A 23129-nucleotide genomic window follows, 5' to 3' on the forward strand; every position below is an offset into this window, starting at 1 on the left:
TTGGAGAAGGCTGGGGCTGGTACAGGGGGTGTTCCCCATTGGATGACACCCGTGTGGAGCCGATCCTTCTCTTCCTTTGTCCAAAGTCCGATGGCAAAGGAGTGAAGAACCCACAAGTGGGGCCTGGAAGGAAAACAGTTCTGTTAAAATTAGGCAAAGAATGCACTAAGTAAAAATGGACATCCTTTTTATGTGTGAAAGAAAGTAGGGGAAAAATGTTGAAAAAGAGTTCTTTTATTTGGTGCCACCTCTCATTTTTTTATGGATAAAACCCTCTAGTGAGCAATCAGAACAGGAGTGGGAAAGCCAGGAGCCTTTGACTTCCACAGTGAACTTAATTTCCATGCTTAATTTTAACAATTTCCTCTCTCTCTCAGGGCAGGAAAACCCACTTAACTTGTCCCATCTTTGCCAAAAGCTTTGGTGTTTGAGCAGCCAAACCCAAGGAGCTCTGGCCCCACCAGCCTGTACTGGAGGGCCCCTGGTCCTGCCCGTGGTGTGGGATGAATCCCCAGTTGTCCCCAGAGGGGGCTGCCCTGGTCCCTGCAGTGCCCAGCACCTGAGACAGAGAGAGCCCTGTCCAAAGGGGCCTTTGGCACCTTGTCAGGAATGTGGCAGCAGCCCCAGGAGCAGGCTGGAGGTGAGAACTGGGGCTGTGTTTGAGCCTGACCAGGTCAGCTCAGTGTTTACCTGTGGGGGGAGCTTGGCCCCACACTCTGAGTTGAAGCGGGATCAGGGTGACAGATGCTGCATTTTGGGCACCCTGAGAGTTTCTCTCCCCCCTGGAGCTCTCCTGCAGGGATGGGGCAGGGCAGGGAGCAGAATTAACCCTGCACCTCCCGTGGACACTGCTGGCCTTTGTCTCTCTGTTGTGCCATCAGCCTGTGGGAATTTGCTGCTGCCGCTGCCACCCCACCTGGGGGCTGCGTGCTCCTGGCAGCCCTTCCCAGCCCCACACCCGAGCTCCAGCGGTGCCTCCGGGCTGTGTTGGGAGCGTTTGCTGGGAATGGGCCTCATCCCTGGAGTATCCTTTCCTTCCAGAGTGGATGGACAGAGCTGCTGGGCTTGTCAGCTTCAGAGTTTGATTGCAAAAGTCACTGCAGGGAAGAATGACAAGGAGGTTTGTCAGAGTGGTGCTGTCAGACCCCACCTGCCAGTCTGTGCTTTGGGTTGGAGGTTGTTGTGTATTGGCCCTGCAGGCAAGGAATGTCCCCTTCCCACCTCAGCCCAGCAGCTCCCAAGGGCTCTTCCTGGAGTACTTATTCTTTGCTTCCCTTTGGGCTAACTTAATCTCCACCCTTCCATGAGCAATTCCTTGGCTTCTCCTGGAGAAAACCCCACGGCAGAGGCAGTCTGCAAAGGAGCCCAGAGCTGTGCTTGGAGCAGAGAGTGCTGAGAGCTGCGGGTGCCTCTGCTGCCCCAGGCTGGCAATATCCCCATGGAACAGACTGGGCAAATGGGATTAGAGGGAGCACAAGTCCCTTCAGGGAAGGGGTTTTCTCCTGTGCACATCAGGCACAGGGCAGGAAGGGAACTTTGGAAATCAGCTGATTTCCCCCAGAAAGCATCACTCACATCAGCATGGATGACATGACCTGTGCCCACCGCTCACCATGCACCCGGCCAGAATCAAGAGCAAAGGTTGGTTTGGGTGTGAGCACTTGAAATAACTTGGAAAGAGAAGCAATCACCTTTTGCTGCTTCTTTCTTTCTTTCAGATGCTGGGATTGCCTCTGGGCACGTGTGCTGAGCTCTCCCTGCAGGGAACCGTCAGGCCTTAACAGCTGTGAGGTTGTGTTCTTCTCAGTGGGGAACTGGAAATAATTATTAATTAATTAATTGCAGAAATGTCTTCTGAACCTTTCCCCTTTCCTGGTAGATCTTCTCTCTCTGCCTCTGAATTTACAGCTGTTCCCTGGTGTCATTGGCCCTGCCTGAATTCCTTGCAGCTCCTCACTGGGAAAACCTGGGGTGACTGAGAGGGGACACAAGAATTGTTTGTGTAGGAAAATGGGAGGGGATGTCGAGGGGAGCGAGGTGGCATTTTTGAGGGAAAAGCTGAGGTGATGTTTAGGAGAGAGAATGCACATTTTTGGGGCAGAAAAGAGTTAATATTGTAGAGGAAGGAAAATTTGGGGGGTAAAACTTGATGTAACCTGTAGGGGACAGAATGAATATTTTGGCATAGGCATAGAGGAGTAGACAAATAAAGAAAATTTTGGAGGCAAAGCGTGACAAAATCTCAAGAGCAGAGAATGATCACTTGGAGGGAAAAATGAGGTGATGAGTACTGAGCATGTGGGGAAAATCTGAGCTAATCTCTAGGGGAGAGCATGAACACACTGAGGTAACATGAGGGAATCAGTTGTGGGCAGGTAGGGAAACTTGTGTAAAAAGAACATTAAATAAGCTGTAGAAAGAACATGTTGAGGTAAAAATGAGGTCATCAGTAGTAGACAGATGGAAAACTTTGGTGGTAAATCTTGATAGAAGCTATGTGGTAGAAAGTAAATAAATATTGAAGGAAGAAGAGGGAATCAGTAGTGGACAGGTAGGGGAATTTTGGGGGGGTAAAACTTGAAATAATCTAGAGGTTGAGAATGAATATTTTGAGGTAAAAATGAGGTAATAAGTTGTGGACAGTTAAGGAAAATTTTGGGGGTCAAACTTGAGGTAATCTCTAGGGAGAGTATGACACACTGACATAAACTGAGGCAGTCACTGGGGCTAGGCAAGGAAATTTGGGGTGTAAAACGTGGGAAGATCTGTAGGGCAGAGAATGAACATATTGAGGAAGCAATGAGGTGACCAGTAGTCAAGAGGAGGTAGAATTTGGGGGGCAAACCCTGAGGTAATTATGGAGGAACAGTAAGTGTTTTTGAGAAAAAAATCGGACCTAATTTGTAGGGGACAGAATGAACATTTTGGGGATAAGACAGACAGAACTTGCGTGGTTTTGGTTTTACAATCTGGTCAGTATACAGGGGACAAAATAGACATTTTGGTCATAAAATCCTAGTTAATCTGTAGAAGAAAGAACTCCTATTTTGAGGTAAAAAGGAGGTGATCAGAATTGGGCAGGTAGGGAAAATTGAGGGGGTAAAATGTGAGGTCATCTCTAGGAGAGAGCAGGAGCATCCTGAGGTAAACTGAGGGAATTGCTGTGGACAGGTGGGTAAATCTGGGGGGTAAAACTTGAGGGAATCTCCATGGTAGAAAAGGAGTATTTTGAAGTAAAAATGAAGTACTCCGTGGTGGAGAGGTACAGAAAATGTCGGGGGTAGAATCTGAGGTGATCTGTAGCAGAGAGAATGCACTTGATGGGGTAAACTGAGGTTTTATGGCCAGGTAGGGAAGTTCTGAGGGGTAAAAATTGAAAGTGTCTGTAGGGTAAAGAATGAGAATATTGAGGTGGAAATGAGGAAAGAGGTAGTGGACAGGTGGGGAAAGTTTTGGGGGCAAATCTTGTGGTAATCTCCAGAGCAGAGAAAGAATGCTTCCTTGTAAAAAATGAGGAACTCAGAAGGAGACAGATGGGGACATTTTGGGGGTAAAGTCTCAGATCATCTCAAGGTGAGGGAAGGACTATTTGGAGGTGAACTCAGGACTCACTGTGTCCTCCTTCCTTGGCAGCAGCTGGCAGGGAAGGGAGAAGAGGCCTCGGGCTGGAGAGGGGCAGGAGAAAGGCACTGTGGGCAAAGGGACCTCCCTGGCATCCCCAGGGCACCTGTGGGGAACAGAGTGGACACTTTGGGAGCAAAGGGAGGTGAGTGGATTGTCCCTTTGGGGGATGCTGGGATTTAAATCATTCTATCCATTTGCCTGCTGACATTTCCCAGCCCAGGGGCTTTGGCTGCCAGGGCAGCACAAAGGTTGTTCCCTGTGTGGTGCCCAGATTTGGGGTTAGGCTTTGCTAGTTCACATGAATTCTACCCAAAGCCCTGAATTGCCACTGGAATAGCCTCCTAGTGCCTCCTGGAGCATGGATATTCCCATGCAGAGCTGCCTATTTAACAGCAGGTGTCAGGAAGTAGCAGAGCTTCCAGGGAAGCTCAGCAGGGTCAGGGCAAGGACAGCTTCATGTTCCATAGAATTTGCTGTTTGTAACCCTCATCCCCCAGCCCCCCCCACCATGTCCCTGGGGCACCTGACAGAGTTCCCTGGAATTCAGCTGCCTGCACCCCCCGAGCTCGGGCTCCAGGTGATATTTGGAAGCAGGAGAAGGCGCTGGCCGGACGCGCTCCCAGCCCGTGCTGAGGCAGCCCCTGTGCCCCCGGGAGGACTTCTCTCCCTGCAGGAGCAATTTCATTGCAGAGCCTCTGGAAGTTCTTTTCCCTCAGGAAAGGGATGCACATCCCTGCCTTCAGGGCACCTGCAGTGTGAGCCACCTGTGAAAGCTTTCCATCAGTTGTGCAGTTCCAGCTGGTTCCCCAAAAACTGCCAACTCAATCCAAAGAGATTTCTCTGCCTCTGACCTTTCATTTGAAGGCATCTCTGAGGGCATTGCTTGGCATTTCATTGCTGTGGGGGAAGCTTGCCTTGGCTTTAACGCTGCTGAGGGATGATGTCCTCAGGCTGGAAGGGAAGGCATTTTGGGTGGCTGGGACATAGCTGGCAGGTGTGTGGGAGGTCGGCAGCGGGAATTGCTGTCTGAGCCCCTCTGCAAACAGCCCGTGCCGACATTCCCCGGTGCCAGCTGTTCCTTGGGGTATTTTTGGGGCGTCAGTGGGGTCTGTCGGGGCCGAAGCATCTCCGGGTGCCTGTTCAGAGCAGCCCCTGGCCGAGGGGCCGCCCTTTATCCATGTCCATCCCAGCGCTGCCCAGGCAGCCCAGTGCCCGTTCCCGGGATGTGTGTTTGGCATGCTGTGTGCCACAGGCAGGACACTGCAGGCACAGCTCCTCTCTGCAAATCCAAAGCACAAGAGCTGCTGGTTCCTTTCCTGGGGCTGCTGGCCTTCTCCCTCCCCCCGTTCCCTGCCAGCTGGGACACACAGAAGGAGCACCAAGGAACACTCCTGGGAATGAGCAGGAGTCACTGAGAGCTCTGTGCAGCTCTGGGCCACAAAAGCTGCCTCAGCCGCCACTGTGATTTTGGCCTGTGAACACTCACCTGCGGGAAATGCCCCTCTGCAGGCAGGAGCAGCTCTGACACTCTCCAGAACTTTGGCCATGGAGCAAGTGAACCCTCAGGACTTGCCTTGCTTCTTTCTCCCTGGAAAGGGACGTGGAATGAGCACCTTGACAGCTGTTGGGGAAATCCTGGAAAGGGCAGGAAATCAGGGCTATGGGAAGAGTTTTGTGCTGTCCCCCAAGCGATCACCTGTGGTGTTCCATGATCAGGTGCTGGCCATGGAGCTCTGCCCTGTGGCCATGGCAGGGGCTGGGGTGTAAAGCAGCATTAGCATAAAAGAAGGAGCTGTATTTGCAAAGGAATTACCTTGCTGGCACTTGGCATTGCCATGCCAGGCAGGACATTGGCAGGAGCTGAGATTGGCTTGGTTGGAGCAGGGTGCTGAGAATGGCCAGGTGTGGGTTCAAGGCTCAGATGAGGCATTCACATAAGGGTTCGACTTGGTGCTCCTTGTGTATCCATTCCCACTCAGGAGATGCTGTGCTCTGGAAATAAAGAAGAAACAGTTTCCACTGGACTTTCAAAGCCAGAGGTTTTTGCACTGGAGAGTGCAAGGCGCAGAGAAAGTGGGGGGGGGGGAAGGAGAGCATCAGGTACCGGCTGAGCGGCCCGAGCCCCGGCCCCAGAGCGGGCGCAGTCAGAGCAGGAGCGGCAGCAGCGGACTCGGCGCCAGCGCCCGGCCCGGGGGAGCGGCTCCTCCCGGCCGCGGCGCTGCAGCCGCGCTCGCTGGGCGGGAGGCCCCCGGGGGAGCGGCCCCGGGGCGGGGGGAGGCGGGCGCTGCTCTGCGCAGGGGGTGCGGCGGCCTCGGCAGCGCCGGGGCTGGGGGAGCTGCGCGTCCCCGCGGGGGCTGCGGGCGGGCCCGGGCCGGGAGCGCCGCCGCTCCGGTTCCGGCCCACGGGGCGGGCGGCGATGCGGGAGCGGCGGCCTCTGGGGGTGCCGGGGCCAGCACGGGCGGTCCCCGCGCCCCGCCCGCTTCCAGGCGCGATCCAGCGCCTGCTCCGGGGAAGCGCCGCCCGCCCGGCACGGCCCCGGCTCCCCGCGGCCGCGGCGGGACCGTAGCCGGAGCTCCGGCGGGACCGCAGCCCCGCGCTGGCCGCAGCCGGAGCGGCAGCGCCGGGCTCGGCCCCAGCGCCAATCCCGGAGCGGCTTTTAACCAGCCGCGGCGATCCCGATCCCTAATGCCATCCCCAATCCCACCTCAGTTCTCCGAGCCCAGGAGCCACACCCCGCCCGCCGAGGGACAAGCGGCTCGGCCCGGGACCCCCAGCAGACACCGACAGGACTCGGACCCGAATCCCCGGACCCCGTTCCCGGTCCCACCTCAGCGCCTCGGGCTCGGCGCAGCGCCGGGAGCAGCCCCCGGGGCCGGGCTCCGCACAGCGCTCCGAACGACGGTCCCGCCGCAGCCCGGGACGAGCAGAATGAGCATCCAGCGCACAAAGCGGAGCGGGCGCGGATCCGCCGGCATTTACAGGCGCGGGCGGGGCGGGGCGGGGCCGGCACAGGTGTGAAGGGCGGGGTCCGCACAGGTGCGCGGGGCCCCAGAGCGGCTGCGCGGGGCGGGGCCGAGGGGATTTAAGCCTCGGGAATCGGCCCCGCCGCCATTTGCGCGCTCGGGGCTCGGTGGGAGAGGTTGCGGCCGGACCGGGTTCTATATCTCTATATTTCTATATCTCTGTGTCTCTGTATTTCTTTTTCTTTATATTTGTGTTTGCTTCTCTTCTTCTAACCCTCTCTGTTCTTCCCCCTCTGCCTCCCCTCCCCCACCCCCTACACCCCCCCCCCCAACCCCCCCCCCCTCTCCCCCCTAGCCCTCCCCTCCCTCCCCCCCGGCCCGGTCCCCCCCCATCCCCCCTCCCTTTCCCCCTACACGCCTCAACCCTGCCCTACCCCTCCATCCCCCCCCCCTCCTCCACCGTTCCTCCCCCCCCCCCATCCCGCGTCCCCCCTGCCCCCTCACCCTGCTCCCCTTCCACTCCCAATTTCCCACACCTGCCCTCAATCCTCCCCCTCTGTCTCCCACCTTTCCTTCCACCTCCCCGTGTTCCTGTTCCCGCTTTCCCCCTCTGCACCTTGACGCCCCCCCCACCTGTGCTCCGTCCTCGTCCTCCCCCCCCTCCTTTCCTGTCCCCCCACCCCGCCTCTCCCTGCACACCCCGAACCCCCCACCTGCCCTCCTTCTTTGACCCCCTCTGCTCCCTTATTCCCGTCCTCTGTCCCGTCTTTCTCCCGCAGCCGCGGGGCTCGGGGCGCCGGAGAATAAAGCCCAGAGGGCCGGAGCCCGGCGCCCCTGCCCTCGCTGGAGCCCCACACGGGGCCGGACCCGCTCGGCGGGTCCCCTGTGCAAACAAGAACACCGCCGGGGCTCCGGCTTTCCACACACACACTGGGGATCCCCTCCTCAGGAGGGGGTCCCGGGAGGGGGGTGGGTTTCAGGGAGGGGGGTGGGTTGGGGTAGGGTGGGCCCCCTCCACCGGAGGAGGGGGTCCCGGGGGGGGGGGGTGGGTTGGGGTGGGCCCCCTCCAGAGGAGGGGGTCCCGGGGGGGGGTGGGTTTCGGGGAGGGTGGTGGGTTGGGGTGGGCCCCCTCCGGAGGAGGGGGTCCCGGGGAGGGGTGGGTGGGGTGGGCCCCCTCCGGAGGAGGGGGTCCCGGGAGGGGGTCAGGGTGGGCCCCCTCCGGAGGAGGGGGTCCGGGGGAGGGGGGTGGGGCGGAGGGGGGACTTTCCCCCCCTCCAGTCCCCGCCCCCTCTCCCGGACCCCCTCCTCCGGACGGGGCTCCCCCCGGCCCCCTCCCCGGGACCCCCTCCTCCGGACCGGGGCCCCGGGGGGGAGGGAGGGTGGGGTGGGGGGGCTCGACGGGAGGAGCTGTTGGTTTGGCCTGTGGTCTCTATGTCTGTTCATGCTGCAGAGTGACGTGACCCCCTCTGCTTCCCCCCCACCCCACCCGCCCCCCTCCCTCCCCCCCGGGGCCCCGTCCGGAGGAGGGGGCCCCGGGGAGGGGGCCTGGGGGAGCCCCGTCCGGAGGAGGGGGTCCGGGAGAGGGGGCGGGGACTGGAGGGGGGAAAGTCCCCCCTCCGCCCCACCCCCCTCCCCCGGACCCCCTCCTCCGGAGGGGGCCCACCCTGACCCCCTCCCGGGACCCCCTCCTCCGGAGGGGGCCCACCCCCCCCACCCCCCCCCTCGGGACCCCCTCCTCTGGAGGGGGCCCACCCCAACCCACCACCCTCCCCGAAACCCACCCACCCCCCCCGGGACCCCCTCCTCCGGAGGGGGCCCACCCCAACCCACCACCCTCCCTGAAACCCACCCCCCCCTCCCGGGACCCCCTCCTGAGGAGGGGATCCCCAGTGTGTGTGTGGAAAGCCGGAGCCCCGGCGGTGTTCTTGTTTGCACAGGGGACCCGCCGAGCGGGTCCGGCCCCGTGTGGGGCTCCAGCGAGGGCAGGGGCGCCGGGCTCCGGCCCTCTGGGCTTTATTCTCCGGCGCCCCGAGCCCCGCGGCTGCGGGAGAAAGACGGGACAGAGGACGGGAATAAGGGAGCAGAGGGGGTCAAAGAAGGAGGGCAGGTGGGGGGTTCAGGGTGTGCAGGGAGAGGCGGGGTGGGGGGACAGGAAAGGAGGGGGGGGAGGACGAGGACGGAGCACAGGTGGGGGGGGCGTCAAGGTGCAGAGGGGGAAAGCGGGAACAGGAACACGGGGAGGTGGAAGGAATGAGATAGGGTAGGGAGAGGAGTCGGGGTGCGTTGGGGAGAACGAGGGGGGAAGGGAAAGGCCGGGTGAGGGCGAGGGATGATGGTCAGAGGAGGGGGAGAAGGGGAAGAGAGGGGAGTCGGGTTGGGGAGCGGGGTACGGAGAGGGGAGAAAGGAGGGCTGGGGGACAAAGGAGGGCTGGGGGGGTCGGGGATGCGCAGGGGAGCAGGGAGAGAGGGTGGGGGGCGCTGGGGAGAGGGCAGGAGGGGGGCTGGGAGGGAAAGGGAGGGTGTGGGGGAGAGAAAGAACTGGGGGGGTAGGAAAGAGGTGATAAGCGGGGGAAGAAGGAGGAGGATAGGGGCAGGAGAAAGAGGGGGAGGAAAGAGGGGGAGCCCGGCCCGGCGGCAGCCTCACCGACTTCTGAGCGCGCAAATGGCGGCGGGGGCGATTTCCGGGCCTTAAATCCCCTCGGCCCCGCCCCGCGCAGCCGCGCTGGGGCCCCGCGCACCTGTGCGGACCCCGCCCCGCGCACCTGAGCCGGATTAGGGGCCGCCCCTGAAGCCGCGCCCCCGGCCCCGCCCGGGACCGCCCCAGAGCCCCGGCCCCGCCCGGCCCCGGGGCCCGCCCTGCCCGGCACGGGGGCGGCTCCATCGCTCGGGGCCCCGCCCCTCTCTCCCGGGCCGGGCCCGCCCCGCGCACCGGGGCCGCTCCCGGGACCGGGGCTCCGGGTCCTGCCGGCGGCCGCTGCGGGTCCCGGGCGGCGCCGCCTCTTCCCCGGCGGGATTGGGGCTGGCATCGGGACCGGGAGGAGCCGCTCCGGGACGGGCGCTGGGGCCGAGCCCGGCGCTGCCGCTCCTGCTCCGGCCGGCTCTCCGCGGGGAGCCGGGGCTGTGCCAGCGCCCGGGCAGCCCCGGGATCCCGAGCCGGGCCCGACGCGCCGGGCCGGGCTCCGCTCAGCCCTGAGCCCCTCCCGGAGCCCGCCTTGGGCCCCACGACGCGGCCCCGGGCTCTGCCGCCAGCCCCGGACGCGGCGCTGAGTCGCTGCTCCCGAGCTCTGCGTGAGGCCGGGGAGCCCGGCTTCGGGCTGTGCCTAAGGCAGGACTCGGAGCTCAGAGACACAGACTCGCCCTGGCCCGAAGAGCCCGCTTTGAGCATCAAAACACGGCATTTGGGCTTTGATTCAGGTCCAGCAAAATGCAGCACTTCAGTTTCTCTTTGTGAGCCCAAACACACAGGACTCATTCTCTTCCTCAAGCCCTGAAAACAGGATTTAGTCACTGTTTCTGAGTCCCAGCTCTGGCCATACCAGCCTGCTCTCAGGACTCTTTAGATAGAGAAATGCTGTTAGCAAGGGTTCTCTTGCTATTTTCTAAGTCTGTGAGAGACTTCTCTCTCTCACAGAAGAGGTGGCAGGGAATGTAAACAACCAAACCACCACCTGCAACCTTGAAAAGTCTTGATAATGGTACAGTAGAAAAATATTTTGAGAGTGGATGTTTTAGGATTTTAGCCAATCACCCCCAAGGGGAGGCTGATCGTTTGTCCAATTAGACTATGAAGAAAAAAGTCTATAATAGAGTTTGTAAAATAATTAAAGAAATGAATCTTGCTGCACAATTCCTGCCTGCTGGATCTTCTCTCCTCCTCCTCCTCCCTGCGGCTGCGGGACACAGTGATATACCCTAGGGCCTCGGCCTGCGGTAATAGGACTCCACAATGCAGGATTTAGTCTCTGCTTTTAAGCTCTGCGCCTGCTTTTGAGCCCCCGAAACGCAGCACTGGGTCTCTTTTTGTGAGCCCAAAACCGCTCCTGTCCCTCGGGTTCGGAGCCCCCAGAAGTGCCCGGGGCCACAGCTGGACCCCAGCTGGGCACCAACAGCTGCTCCCTCACCCCCCGTGGGATGGGGAAGAGACCAGAGACAAAATTCCAGCTCAGAACAGTTTAAGAATGGAAACCAAGACAAATACAATCATTTGAGATTAATGACAACACATAATAACAGTGAGAGCAACAAGAGCAGTGGTAACAATAATGAACAGGAGAGGGAGAAAAACCCCTCCACACCCCCCTCCCTTTAACATTATAAATCCAAAATTTAATCCAGAGCACCAGAATCTCCCACTGTGGGGGATTTCCATATTCCTGTTACTTTCTCTGTGTTCTGTCCTGGGGATTTGTGGACTGAGGGAGGCACTGGCTGCTCCTCTGGGCAAGGGGAAGGCCCCTGTGCTATTCCCATGAAGAGAACACCTGGAATTACTGCCCTGGGAGCCCAGTCCGGTCCTTCCAGTGACTGGGGGGCACCCAGAGGGTCTTTACATGAAATGAAAATGACATCCTGGTCCAGTGCATTGACAGCAGGATTGGACACTCCTGGCCAAGGTGACCAGTCCGTGGGAATCGCACCGGTGACCATCCAGGGGGGATTTTAAGTTGGATTCTTGCAGACTTCATCGTGCAGAAGCTCCAATTCTTTTTGGCACCTCTTGTTCAAATGTCTCCCCACTGGAAGAGGTCAATTAGTCTTTGTAATGACCTGACTGCCAGAGGCAGGGAAAAACAATCAGCGTTCCCTGAACGCCTCCATGACTTCCATGTCCACCTGCACCGAGTGGCCGATGGGCAGGAGCCTGCCCAGAACAGGCTCAGAGATGGGGCTTTCAACCCAAACCATTCCATCATTCCATGACCTCCCCCGGTATTATTTTTGCACTGTTCCCTCTCAAATTTAAATTCCTAAATTTAAATGGTTTATTAAAGCAAGAATTTTTTAATTATTCAGGAATAAAAAGGGAAGCATCACACATACAAGAATCATTCCTACACCCACCAAACCATTCTTAACTGGAAGCCTATTCCCTCATCTCTGCCCTCGTTTTGCTTTCCTGGAAAACCCTGTGATCCCACAGTTTCTCCAAGAGATCTGCTGCGAGTACTGCAAGGTCTGCTCTGTCAGAGTGCCAGGGGGGTTTACAGCACTTGTTCCTCTGCATCTTCACCCTTTCATCAGGTTTCCCCTGGAACGGTGTTGTGGGAGAAGCTTGGAATTACCAGAAATGGATCAGGTTCACATTTTTTCCCCACCAGTTTTCATCTGGTTTGAAATTCCTGGAATTACCCTCAAATGTGCCCTGGAACAGTGCTGTGAAAGGATCAATCAGAAGAACAGCCTGAAAGCAGAAAACCACCTCCAGCAGCAGCCGGAATGATCCCATTTCTGTTCTTACCTGCTCCTGCCAGAGCTCCCAACAGCCATTTTCATTCCAAAACAAGAGCTATGGAAGACATTCCTGCTGTCTGTGAGGGTGAGGTGGCAGTTTTGGACGTTCTTTGCTGTGGAATCAGACAACAAACAGCATAAATAATCTTGGTGGTCTCTTCCAAGCCAAACCACCCCGTGATTCCATGCGTGGATCAGCACCTGTCCCAACTCCATTCCAGAAACCTCCTCCCACTAACCCAGAACTTTCCTTTTTCCGCTCAACATCAGGGATTTGCTGCCAAGTGCCCCGGGCAGGGGACGCCTCAGCCTTCCATGGGACGCCTCAGCATTCCCTGGGACGCCTCAGCATTCCCTGGGACGCCTCAGCATTCCCTGGGCTGCTGTTCCACGCCGATCCCGTGTCCAGCGCCGTTCCGGGCTGCAGTGCCGGGCTCTCCCCACAAGGCGGCAGCACCGGGAGCGAGCAGCCCCGGCCGGTCCCGCTGTCTCGGGGCAGCTGCGCCTTTAACCCGCCCGGAGCCGGCAGGGCCGTGAACACAGCGGGCAAAAACCCCACCGATCCCCTTTATTTCACCCCCAGAGGCACAGGATCGCAGCATTCCCTGGGCTGGAAGGGACCCGCAGGGAGCATCGAGTCCAAATCCTGGTCCTGCACCCCAAGAATCCCACCCTGTGCCCGAGAGCCTTGTCCAGACCCAAACTCTGCCCCCAGGATCCTGAAAACACAGCGGGGCTGGGAGAAGGATGACAATGGAAGATTTTTTATATAGATCTCCTTGTACGATCGTTATATAATATCATTAGATCGCCCAGGAACCCATCCCTGTACCTGGACAGCCAGAAGTGCACAAAATCCCAGCCCCTCCCAAGATGCAGCTACTCACACCAAACCTTGGGAGAATCCCTGGTGCTTCCAACACTGCTGCAATCCCACCTGGAGCTGAGCTTACAGGGTGCTCTGCCTAATCCACATCCAAGCCTGGATAGCCCAAAGCCTGCAAGAAAAGAGGAGGCAAAGTGAAAAGGAGCGAGGGGGAAAAAACCAGAGTTTTAGGTTTTTCCTGTGTTTGCAACAGGATTGAAGGGCAGGATGGAGAGATTTCGTGGAAAAGAAGTACCAAAGGCTGCTTCATTCCCAGCAATTAGCGCTGCTCAGGTTGAATCCAAGAGGCCCAATCCACCAGGTTTAAACAGGAGCGGCCGACAGGATGGGTTATGACACAGATCTGTGAAGCTGGAGCCTTCTTCCTTCTCCCGGGCTCTCCCAGAAATTCTCCATGTCCGGACATGCTCCCGCTCTCCCCGCTGGGGAGGACGGACTTGGATAGCCCGGGTGACTGGTGAGCCTAAAACAATAAGTGATGCAGTGATCCAAGTGTTTTTCCCCAGGAAATTACATATTCTCTGGACCTGGGATAACCCATATCCCATGGCCTTCTCCAGGAAGAGTCCCAGCTGAGGATTCCATAGGGGCTCACCTTTTGCTTGGAGCTCGGCTGAATTCCTCAGCAATGCCAGGGAATGTGGCCATTGGAGGCTTTGGGCAGATTAGGCTCATTTGCCTTTTTAGGTTTTGTTACCATCTCTCAGACTTCCCACTGGATTGTGGTCTCCAAGGAACATGTAAATCCCATTGGATTCCTGCTCTTTCAGACAATTTTTTGTACCATTCCTGTACAAAACGAGGCCCCCTGTTCGGATGCTTTTCCCCACCGTTCCCCAGCAGTTTTATCTGCCAGTCCTTTCCCTGCGCTGGTTGGGCTCTTCCCAGATCTCTGAGCTCCTTCACAAGGCAGGAGATCCATTTGGCCCAGGAACCGAACCCTCCCGAGGAATTGTCTGATGCCATCTCCACATTTCACAGCTGATCCTTCTGCTCAAAGGATCCCCCTTTCTTCCCTCCAGCCAATTCCAAGCCTCGCTGCCCCCAGCTGGGAACAGTCTCCAGGCTGATCCCTGCAGTCTTCCCTGACGGGATCCTGTTCAGGAATCCATGGGCTACAAATTGAAGAATTAATTCTTCCCACCCCTGCCCAGTTCTAATTCCAAAGGATTTGGTGTCTGCCTTACCCAGCTGGAGCCTGCTTCCAACTCTGCTCTTGCTGCTTCTGCTGCTTTCCATTTCCCAGGAATTCCACCAACGGAGCGACAGCGTTTTCCACCTCCTCCTCCAGGATTCCCTCTGTTGCGTTCGGGTGCTGGAAGGATATCAAAACCAGGGCCTCACTATCAGGAATTATATCCCCGGATTTGTTCCTTTCCAAATGTCACCTCTTCCCAACAAAGCACTGGCCATCCAAGGAATTCTAGAGAGCCATGTGCTGACCGCTGCTTACTCCTCTGGAATGTCAGAGCTTGGAAAAAAAGGGCAGTTGAGGCTTTTCCTGGTGCTGCCCATGAAGTGTATTTTACCTAAGTGCCCCTGCCCATGCCTTTGCCTGTATCCGCCAAAAATCCACCCGTTCATTCCCCAGCTGCTGCCTCCCTCTTTTCCTGGATCCAACAGAATTTTAACAGGTGAATATTCCCCTCTGGAAGAGCACCTTTCATTCCAAACCTAAGAACAAACAAATGAATCACTTTCCTTCGACCTTCCTTATTAGGATTCCACTGAGAGCAGTGGATGGAAAATGATCCTCTCCTGGTCCCTGCTGGATTCCCGGAGCAGGGATCCTTTCCCTCTTTCCCCCCACCCCCCGCGGTGCCCTCCTCCCCCTCCCGCCCCACCCCGCACCCTTTTCAGGCTTTGTTCCACAGCTTTTGCCTCCGGACCTCAGATCCTTTTGGTCTCCAGGAGCTCCCAGCAGCTCCACAGCCTTTCCTCTCCCATCCTGATCCTTTCTCCAGGAATGGAGCTCTGCATTGCAATTCCCTTCTCTTTTCTCCGACAATTCCCACCAACCCAGACCTAAAGCTGACACAAGGAACGCTCGGTGCCCACAAATCCAAATCCAGACCTGGCCATCCCTAAACCAGCAACTCCCGGACAATTTGCGTTCATTCCAACCTAACACTGAGGACTCACCTAATCCTTCAAAATTCCCAAGAAATATCCCGTTGCCTTCAGCTCCCAGGGGATTCTGCTTCGTGCTCACACGGATTTGGGACTTCCCTGAAAAACCCGTGCAGGGCACGCTGGAATCCCCGATCCCGTGAATCCGGGGAGTGTGCAAAGCTCGGTCCAGCCTGGGCCCCCAGAAATTTTTGCCAAATATCCCCCAAGTCCTCGGGACAACAGAACTCTCTGGTACTGCATTTTTGGCGTTGTAAAGCCTGGAATTACTTTATTCCTAGTGCTGGGCTCTGGATGTGGCCGAGAAAATCCCGGCCTCCACACAGACCCAGATTCCAAACTTTTTGATACATTTGAGCAAACCGAGAAATTCCCCTTCCCTGCTTCTTCTTAAGGGCATCCTTCTCTTCCCTTACCCGGCCTGCTCTCTCCCACTGGGCTGGGTTTTTCCCTTCCCATGCTAATTAGTCCCTACTTCTAGGAGGTTTAGGTACCTTTCTTCCCTGGCAGGGATTTCTTAACACAGCTACCGAGGCTTTGGGAGTCTTCTTTATCTTCTACTTTCTGGAAACACACCCTCTGATCCATAAATGCCACAATCCAGATGCCCAACTTCAACAAGACATCCTTTTCACCTAAAAACACTCACTCTCAACTCTTAGATCTTTTAAAGTTTTACCCCCGCAAAATTCCCCTGCTTTTCCACCGCTGAATTCCTCCGTCCTGATTCCAAGAATTTCTTGAATACCACGGGGCTTTTCTCAAGATTTACCCCCACAACCTTCCCTACGTGCTCACTGCTCACCACCTCATTTTTCCCTCAATGTCTTCGTTCTCCACCCCAGAGAGTTTGTCAAGTGTTGCCTCCAAAATGTTCCCCCTCTGTCCACTACCGAGTTCCCCATTTTGCCTTCAAAATATTCATTCTGTCCCCTCCAGATTGCATCCACTTTTACCCCCAACATTTTACTTCCTCTACAATATTGATTAAACCTTTTCCACCCCAAAAATGTGCATTCCCTCCCTTAAACAGCACCTCAGCTTTTCCCTCAAAAATGCCCCAGAGAGAAACTCCGATTCAGCCCCCAAACTCCCATTTTCCTACACAAACAGTTCTTGTGGCCCCTCTCAATTCCCCCAGGCTTTCAGCTAAAGGAATAACTGGAAGCCTATTCCCTCATCTCTGCCCTCCTTTTGCTTTCCTGGAAAACCTTGCCATCCCACACTTTCTCCAAGAGATCTGCTGGGAGTACGGCAAGGTCTGCTCTGTCAGAGTGCCAGGGGGGTTTACAGCACTTGCTCCTCTGCATCTTCACCCTTTCCTCAGCTTTCCCCTGGAACGGTGTTGTGGGAGAAGCTTGGAATTACCAGAAATGGATCAGGTTCACATTTTTTCCCCACCAGTTTTCATCTGGTTTGAAATTCCTGGAATGACCCTCAAATGTGCCCTAGAACAGTGCTGTGAAAGGATCAGTCAGAAGAACAGCCTGAAAGCAGAAAACCACCTCCAGCAGCAGCCAGAATGATCCCATTTCTGTTCTTACCTGCTCCTGCCAGAGCTCCCAACGGCCCTTCCCATTCCAAAACAAGAGCTATGCAAGACATTCCTGCTGTCCGTGAGGGTGAGGTGCCAGTTCCGGATGTTCTTTGCTGCGGAATCGGACATTAAACAGAGCGTAAATGATCTTGGTGGCTCTTCCAAGCCAAACCACCCCGTGATTCCTTGCGTGGATCAGCACCTGTCCCAACTCCATTCCAGAAACCTCCTCCCACTAACCCAGAACTTTCCTTTTTCCGCTCAACATCAGGGATTTGCTGCCGATTGCCCCGGGCAGGGGACGCCTCAGCATTCCCTGGGACGCCTCAGCCTTCCATGGGACACCTCATCATTCCCTGGGACGCCTCAGCATTTCCTGGGCTGCTGTTCCACGCCGATCCCGTGTCCAGCGCCGTTCCGGGCTGCAGTGCCGGGCTCTCCCCACAAGGCGGCAGCACCGGGAGCGAGCAGCCCCGGCCGGTCCCGCTGTCTCGGGGCAGCTGCGCCTTTAACCCGCCCGGAGCCGGCGGGGCCGTGAACACAGCGGGCAAAAACCCCACGGATCCCCTTTATTTCACCCCCAGAGGCACAGGATCGCAGCATTCCCTGGGCTGGAAGGGACCCGCAGGGAGCATCGAGTCCAAATCCTGGTCCTGCACCCCAAGAATCCCACCCTGTGCCCGAGAGCCTTGTCCAGACCCAAACTCTGCCCCTAGGATCCTGAAAACACAGCGGGGCTGGGAGAAGGGTAACAAGGGAGGATTTTTTACATAGTTCTCCTTGTACGATCGTTATATAATCTTATTAGATAGTCCAGCAACCCATCCCTGGGCCGGGACCCCCACCCCTGTCCCGGGACACCCATCCCTGGGCCGGAATACCGATCCCCCGCGGCCCCCACCGTCCGCTCGGGACTGTCCCCGTTCCCCGCTCACCTCCGAGCCCGCAGCACCCGCCCCGGTGCCCCCGGCCCGGCCGCGCTGCTCCCCGGACTCCCCGCCATTGCCGCGTCGGGCGAAGAAGGGCGGAAATTACCGGTACCACACCAATGTGGAGATGCGACCTTCTCAAGATGGCGGCGGTGGAGGACCCCGCTCCGTCTATTCGGCTGCCTGAATGCTCCCGCCTACCCCAGGCGCCACTGACCCCACAGTCGGTGTCCGCATAGCGGGAAACGCCTCAGAAAATTGCGTGCAAGCGCTGGGCTGGCGTCGGTGTCGGCGTCGCGTTCAGGCAGCCGAATAGACGCAGCTAGAGGGGGCCTTCCCTGCCGCCATCTTGAGAAGGTCAGAAAACAGCGTAAACGACCGCCATCTTTAGTGTGGCGATGATCTAGTTTCCGGTTTCGCCGCCATCTTGGGTGCTGGCAGAAGCCACTTCCGGTCGAGCCGCCATCTTTAGTGTGGTACTCACAAGGCCCCCGCCCCTCACAAGGGCTTCTGTCTATTCAGCTGCCTGAATCCAGCCCGGACTCCGACGCCGGCCCCGCGCTTTCCGCGCGATTTTCCGCGGTGGTCCCCGGTGCGAGGACACGGGTGGTGGGGTCACCGGCGCCGGAGGCGGGCTACGGTCCCGCGACCGGCGGCAGGCATCGGCAGGGACACCTCTCTTAGGGGCCTATTGCGTCCGCCATCTTGAGTGTGGCGGAAGTGTCATCCACCCTCTGCAAGGTCCTGGCAGGTTCGAATAAAAACGCCACTTACGCCGTCCCGAAAGCGCCGAACTGCGCCTTCCTTTCCGAGCCGCCCCCTTGAGAGCGGCACGCGGCCGGCTCTATTCCCACCGTGCTCGCCCGGTGCTCCCCGCCCCGGCTCGCGCTGCGACCGCGCCTCTGCTGCCCGGCAAAACCGGCCCCGCCGGGCCGCCCCCCGCGCTGTCATTCGTCGCGGTCACCGCCCCGCACGGCGCCCGCTCCTTTGCAGCGCTCTGGCCCCGCTCATGCACGCCCGTGTCCCTTGGCGCTCCGAACCGTCCTTCGCCCCTCCCCTCCGCTGCCAGACGCGGCCCCGCTCGCTCCTTGCCCTTGCCACGCTCGGCAGCCACCGAGGCCGCCGCCCTCTCGGCTCCCCCGGCCCCGGGCGGCAGCAGCGCCGGGGCGCCGTGCCGGGGCCGGCAGTGCCGCGCTCTCGCCACCAGGCGGCAGCAGCGCCGCCCAGCTCAGCCCGGGGCCGGGCCGCGCTGCGGGGCACGGACAGAGCAGAGGCAAAAGCCGGCTCAGGGCGCTCTGCAGCTCCTGCAGCCCGAGCCTCTCGGCTCCTGGCGCCAGGCACTCGCTTCTTCCCTTCCTACAGAAAAACGCCGCCTCGTTATGCTCAAAACTTGCTCATCTCTAGTCCCAGCTTCTTATATTCCTATATGCAACAGAGTAGAGAGAGAGGGCTGGCTTATTTCAAAATGAATCTACATCTAAATCCATCGCCTTTGTCTATAGATGTCAAAATGAAGACCTTAGCAGGTTTTGGTATTCTGCACACATCCCTCCCTGGGAGGAATGGTAAAAAGTTAAAAACAAATGAAATTTAAACAGTAAAAAGTTAGAAAAAAAGTTACAATGGCAGAAATTTAGAAACAAACAAAGAGGTACAATACAAGAAACGAACAAATTTCTAAAGGTAGAAAGGTTGAAAGTTAAAAACAAAGGTAGAAACAAAAAAAAATTAGAAACAAAGTTAGGTAGACATTTAGAGACAAAGTCAGAAAGGCGAGTGTTGAGCTTTTGACAGGGTACCCTTCCTTCTCAGACCAGGGTGAAAGAGCAGAGGAGGCTGCTGTTCTGCTAAGTTCTTGATTTCACAGTCTCACAGCTGTCTTGAAGGCAGACTTTGAATGGGGTTACATGATAAAGCCAAGCAGCAGCAGCAGGCAAAACCAGCTGCTTCTATATGCTCCATACCCTATATTTTTTGCTTACAGAAGTGTGGATTATATTTGTTAATTGACCAGTAAGATTCACACACGATTCTAGTTTTCTTTTTCTTAACCCACCCTGGTCTAATTCTAACAGTCGTAAGCCTCACACAAGTGTTACATCTGTGTTACACAGATTTGCATCTACAGTTTCTATCAGCTCTTAGTGTTTATGTGAACACTCCATCTAAAAAATGGCAACAGTGCCACTCAATCTAGATTTTGTCTAAAGTAAAGAATTCTGTGAAAAGGTAACACTGCTGCAGCAAGAGCTGTGCTGAAGATCTCTGCTACAGCTTTTTCATGACTAAGGCACTTGGCATCTATTTCTACTAAAAGTTAAAAATCCGTAGTTCTATTGCACTTTGCTGTGGCTTCATGGATGCCAGCTTGTCCAAAGGTTTCAATTCAAACCTAAGGCTTTGGCTTCCCTCTGGGCCTGAGGCCAGAGGAGCCTCCACTCTAAGAAGGTTAGAAACAAGGTTAGAAAGGTAAAAGTTAGAAAGCAAAAAATACATTTAGAAAGGCACAAAGTTAGAAATGTAGAGTGTTAGAAACCAACAAAGGCAGAAAGGTAAAAATGGGGAGAAAAACAAAGGCAGAAAGTTTCAAAGTTAGAAGCAAACAGAGGCAGAAAGGGACAAATCTAGCAAGTTAGAAACAAACAAAGGTAGAAAGTCAAAAAGGTAGAAATGAACAAAGGTAGAAAGTTGGAGAGGCAGAAAGTGCAGAGGCTGGCAGCAGCCATTCCAGCCTTAAGGAGAGCCCTGTGGAGAAGAGCAACTTGTTCCATTGATCTTCACTTCGAGAAGGGCCTTCTGCTCTCTTGGGAAAGATGCAGACCAGGCCATGACTCCAGCTAGAAGCAGCAGGTGGGAATGCTTTTCCTTCAGCTCCCAGAAAGCTGGGAGCTTTCATGTTTGAGTCAGTGGCCTAAAAGGGGCAGAAAGTCTGCCCTGACAAGTGTGTGGGCATGGATCTGTTTGGTCTTGCCCTGTGCCCATTCCCAAAACTCTCTTCAAACTTGCCCAAAAGAGCAACACAAAGCCTGGGGCAGATTGTGCCTGAAGAAAGAATGGTCTCTGTTTTTTTCCAAGCTGCTACAGAAACAAACTAAGGTAGAAAGGTAAAAATGAACAAAGGAGGGAAGGTGAGAAAGGTAGTTCGAAAGTCAAAGTCAGAGAAAGAGAGAAAGTCAGAGAGAGAAAGAGAGAAAGTCAGAGAAAGGGAAAGGCAGAAAGAAAGCAAGGCAGAAAGCAAGTCAGAGAGAAAGAAAGAAAGAAAGAAAAATAGAGAGAAAAAGGAATAGAGAAAGAGAAGAATCGGGTTTGAGAGAAAAAGAAATGGAGTTTAAGAGAAGTAGTGTTGAAGAGAAAAAGAGCAACTGAGAACTAGAGTGACAGAGACATCCAGAAAGAGTTAAACAGTGAGAAAAAGAGAAAGAGTTGGAAAAAGTCAAGTGAGGAATAGACTAAAAAGTAAAGCAAAGCAGAGCAGCAAAGCAAGAAATATGGCAAAAAAATTACTAAAGCACACCAAAGGAAGAGAGCAACCAAAGGGGGGAGGGGGGTTTATTAGGGTTTCTTCAACTTTATTGAATGAGGGTTTTTTAGTTACACTTCAGCAAAGCAAGTGGAAACAACAATGTACACAAGCACAAGTACAAATCCAATCCATCTGCACACTGGTCAAAGTCCAAGTGACATCCAGAGCAATACGTGCAAGTGCAGCGGCAAACACGAATCCAGAGCAACACAAGCCAACCCCATCGCAGTACAACCTAACAATTGTTCTATTTCTGGAAAATGTATGACATCTTATTGGTCCAGGAAACCCAAAACAACAGCAGCAGACAGAGAACAAAACACTCATCCACCACCCACCTCCTTCAGCTTCCACACAAACCCACCCTCGCTCTCGTCTCGAGAGCACCCCATGGGAAGGCGGTTCCCGGGAGCCCCAAAATCATCGCGCCTGACAAATGCCCAGCCCCGGCACGGTCAGCACCCAACCCCTGGTGATGAACGTCACCTCACAGAGCGGCCGGGGCCCAGATAAAAAAACCCAGCTGGGAGGGAAAAAAACCCCAGACAGCAGAGCTGGGTGGTTTTACTCTAAGTTTAAAAAGTAGCTGAAAAGCCTGAAAGGCAAAACTCACACCCACAAGGTTAGAAGCATTCCACACACGCACTCTTCTCGCAGGCAGACAGACACACACAGACGCAGCTCTGGCACCACATTTCCTCTTGTTCCTGCTGGCCTGGAAAGCCCCAGGTAAATCCAGTCCCTCAGACCTTGCATCCCTGAACACCAGGAGAGCTGGAGTTTTACCCAGATCCCAGTGCCCTGCACAGCTGCACTGACACGAGCACAGGCTGATCGCTCTGCCCAGCACCATCCCTCATTTTCCTCCCATTGCTCCCCAAGCGTCCCCAAACCACCCCGTGTCTGTGCCGGGGCCAGTGCCTGCCCCGAGCCCAACCAGAGGCTGTCACCCAGCCCTGCACCAGCTCCCACCCCTGGGAGAGCTGGGAATGCACTGAGAGCTCAGCTCCCTGGGCTCCCCGACACCCAAACCAGTCCTCAGACACACAAATAATGCCCAACCTGCCCCTCCGGGCACAGCCAAACACCACAACTCCATCATCCCCAAGGAACTCCGGCAGGTTGCCTCTTCACCTGTGCCTTTTTCCAGCAGCCATGGCTAGGACCGGGCTGTCAGAAATAGCATTCCCTAGGCAGTTCATCCCAGCACAGAGGAGAAGAGGAGCCTGTCACTCATCCACACCACGGGCAGGACAAGGGGGGCCCAAGCTGGCTTTGGCTGCTCCAACATCCAAAGCTCTTGGTGCCAAAGATAGGACGAGTTCAGTGGTTGCTCCTGTCCTGAAAGAGAGCAGAAAAGCAAAGTTAATCCCACTGTGGAATGCAAGACTCCTGCATTTCATATTTCTGCTCTGATTGCTCACCGCAGAGTATTATCCATGGAAAAAAAAGGAGAATGACACCATATCAAATAAAAAGTGCCCTTCTCCAGCGCTTTTATTCCAAGCATTAAAAAGATGCTCATTTATCTTCCAGCATTGTTTCCCTCATTTTAGCAGAACCGTCTTCATCCCAGACCCCCCTCGTCAGCTGTTCAATCCTCTGGCACTGGATTTGGACAAAGGAAGGGACGCACCTGGATCGCAGGAAATCACGGAGAGAAACCCCTCCAAAACCTGACAGAGAAAAACAACGGGAGATGCAGGAAGACACATCCCTCATTTGCACGTCCGGAGTGCTTTTCTAAAGACTTCCCTGCATCTGGATGCTCTTTGCACTTGGCTTTCTTTACAAGAATGCATTTGCTGCTAAACACATCTCAGGCCCTTATTTGATCAGGATAAGGTGGGATGCAGATGAAGACTCACACAGGGAATAGCCAGGGAGATGCAGGGTCTGGGAACATCAAGGACGGAGAAGAGAAGGAACAGGGATTGTTTTTCTTGTTTAGAGCCAGCAGTGCTGTGAGCTTGGAGAACACACGGCACCACAGGGATCCAGGGCAGGAGCGGGATAACTCCGGGATAAGGGGAATCTGCTCCCACTCCAGGGCTGTGCCAGTGAAGGAGGGGAAGTTTTAGTGCCT

General features: G+C 56.1%; 2 long non-coding RNA genes across 2 annotated transcripts in view; both read right to left on the bottom strand.

Moving 5' to 3' along the window:
- Window positions 1–22478, bottom strand: part of LOC138103789 (uncharacterized) — a 104294-nt gene extending 81816 nt beyond the window's left edge. The window contains exons 1-2 of the long non-coding RNA XR_011147855.1: window positions 22178–22478; window positions 16599–16704 (exon numbers count right to left, since the gene is read on the bottom strand). This is a non-coding gene — a long non-coding RNA (uncharacterized lncRNA). The remainder of the gene's footprint in view (window positions 1–16598; window positions 16705–22177) is intronic.
- LOC138103088 (uncharacterized) lies at window positions 217–6884 on the bottom strand. The gene is made up of 2 exons (XR_011147656.1): window positions 6452–6884; window positions 217–5616 (listed from the first exon to the last, which is right to left on the bottom strand). It is a non-coding gene; the product is annotated as an uncharacterized lncRNA (long non-coding RNA).
- Window positions 22479–23129: the final 651 nt, after the last annotated feature.

The sequence above is a fragment of the Aphelocoma coerulescens genome (genome assembly GCF_041296385.1).
Source record: "Aphelocoma coerulescens isolate FSJ_1873_10779 chromosome Z unlocalized genomic scaffold, UR_Acoe_1.0 ChrZ, whole genome shotgun sequence".
Lineage (NCBI taxonomy): Eukaryota > Metazoa > Chordata > Aves > Passeriformes > Corvidae > Aphelocoma > Aphelocoma coerulescens.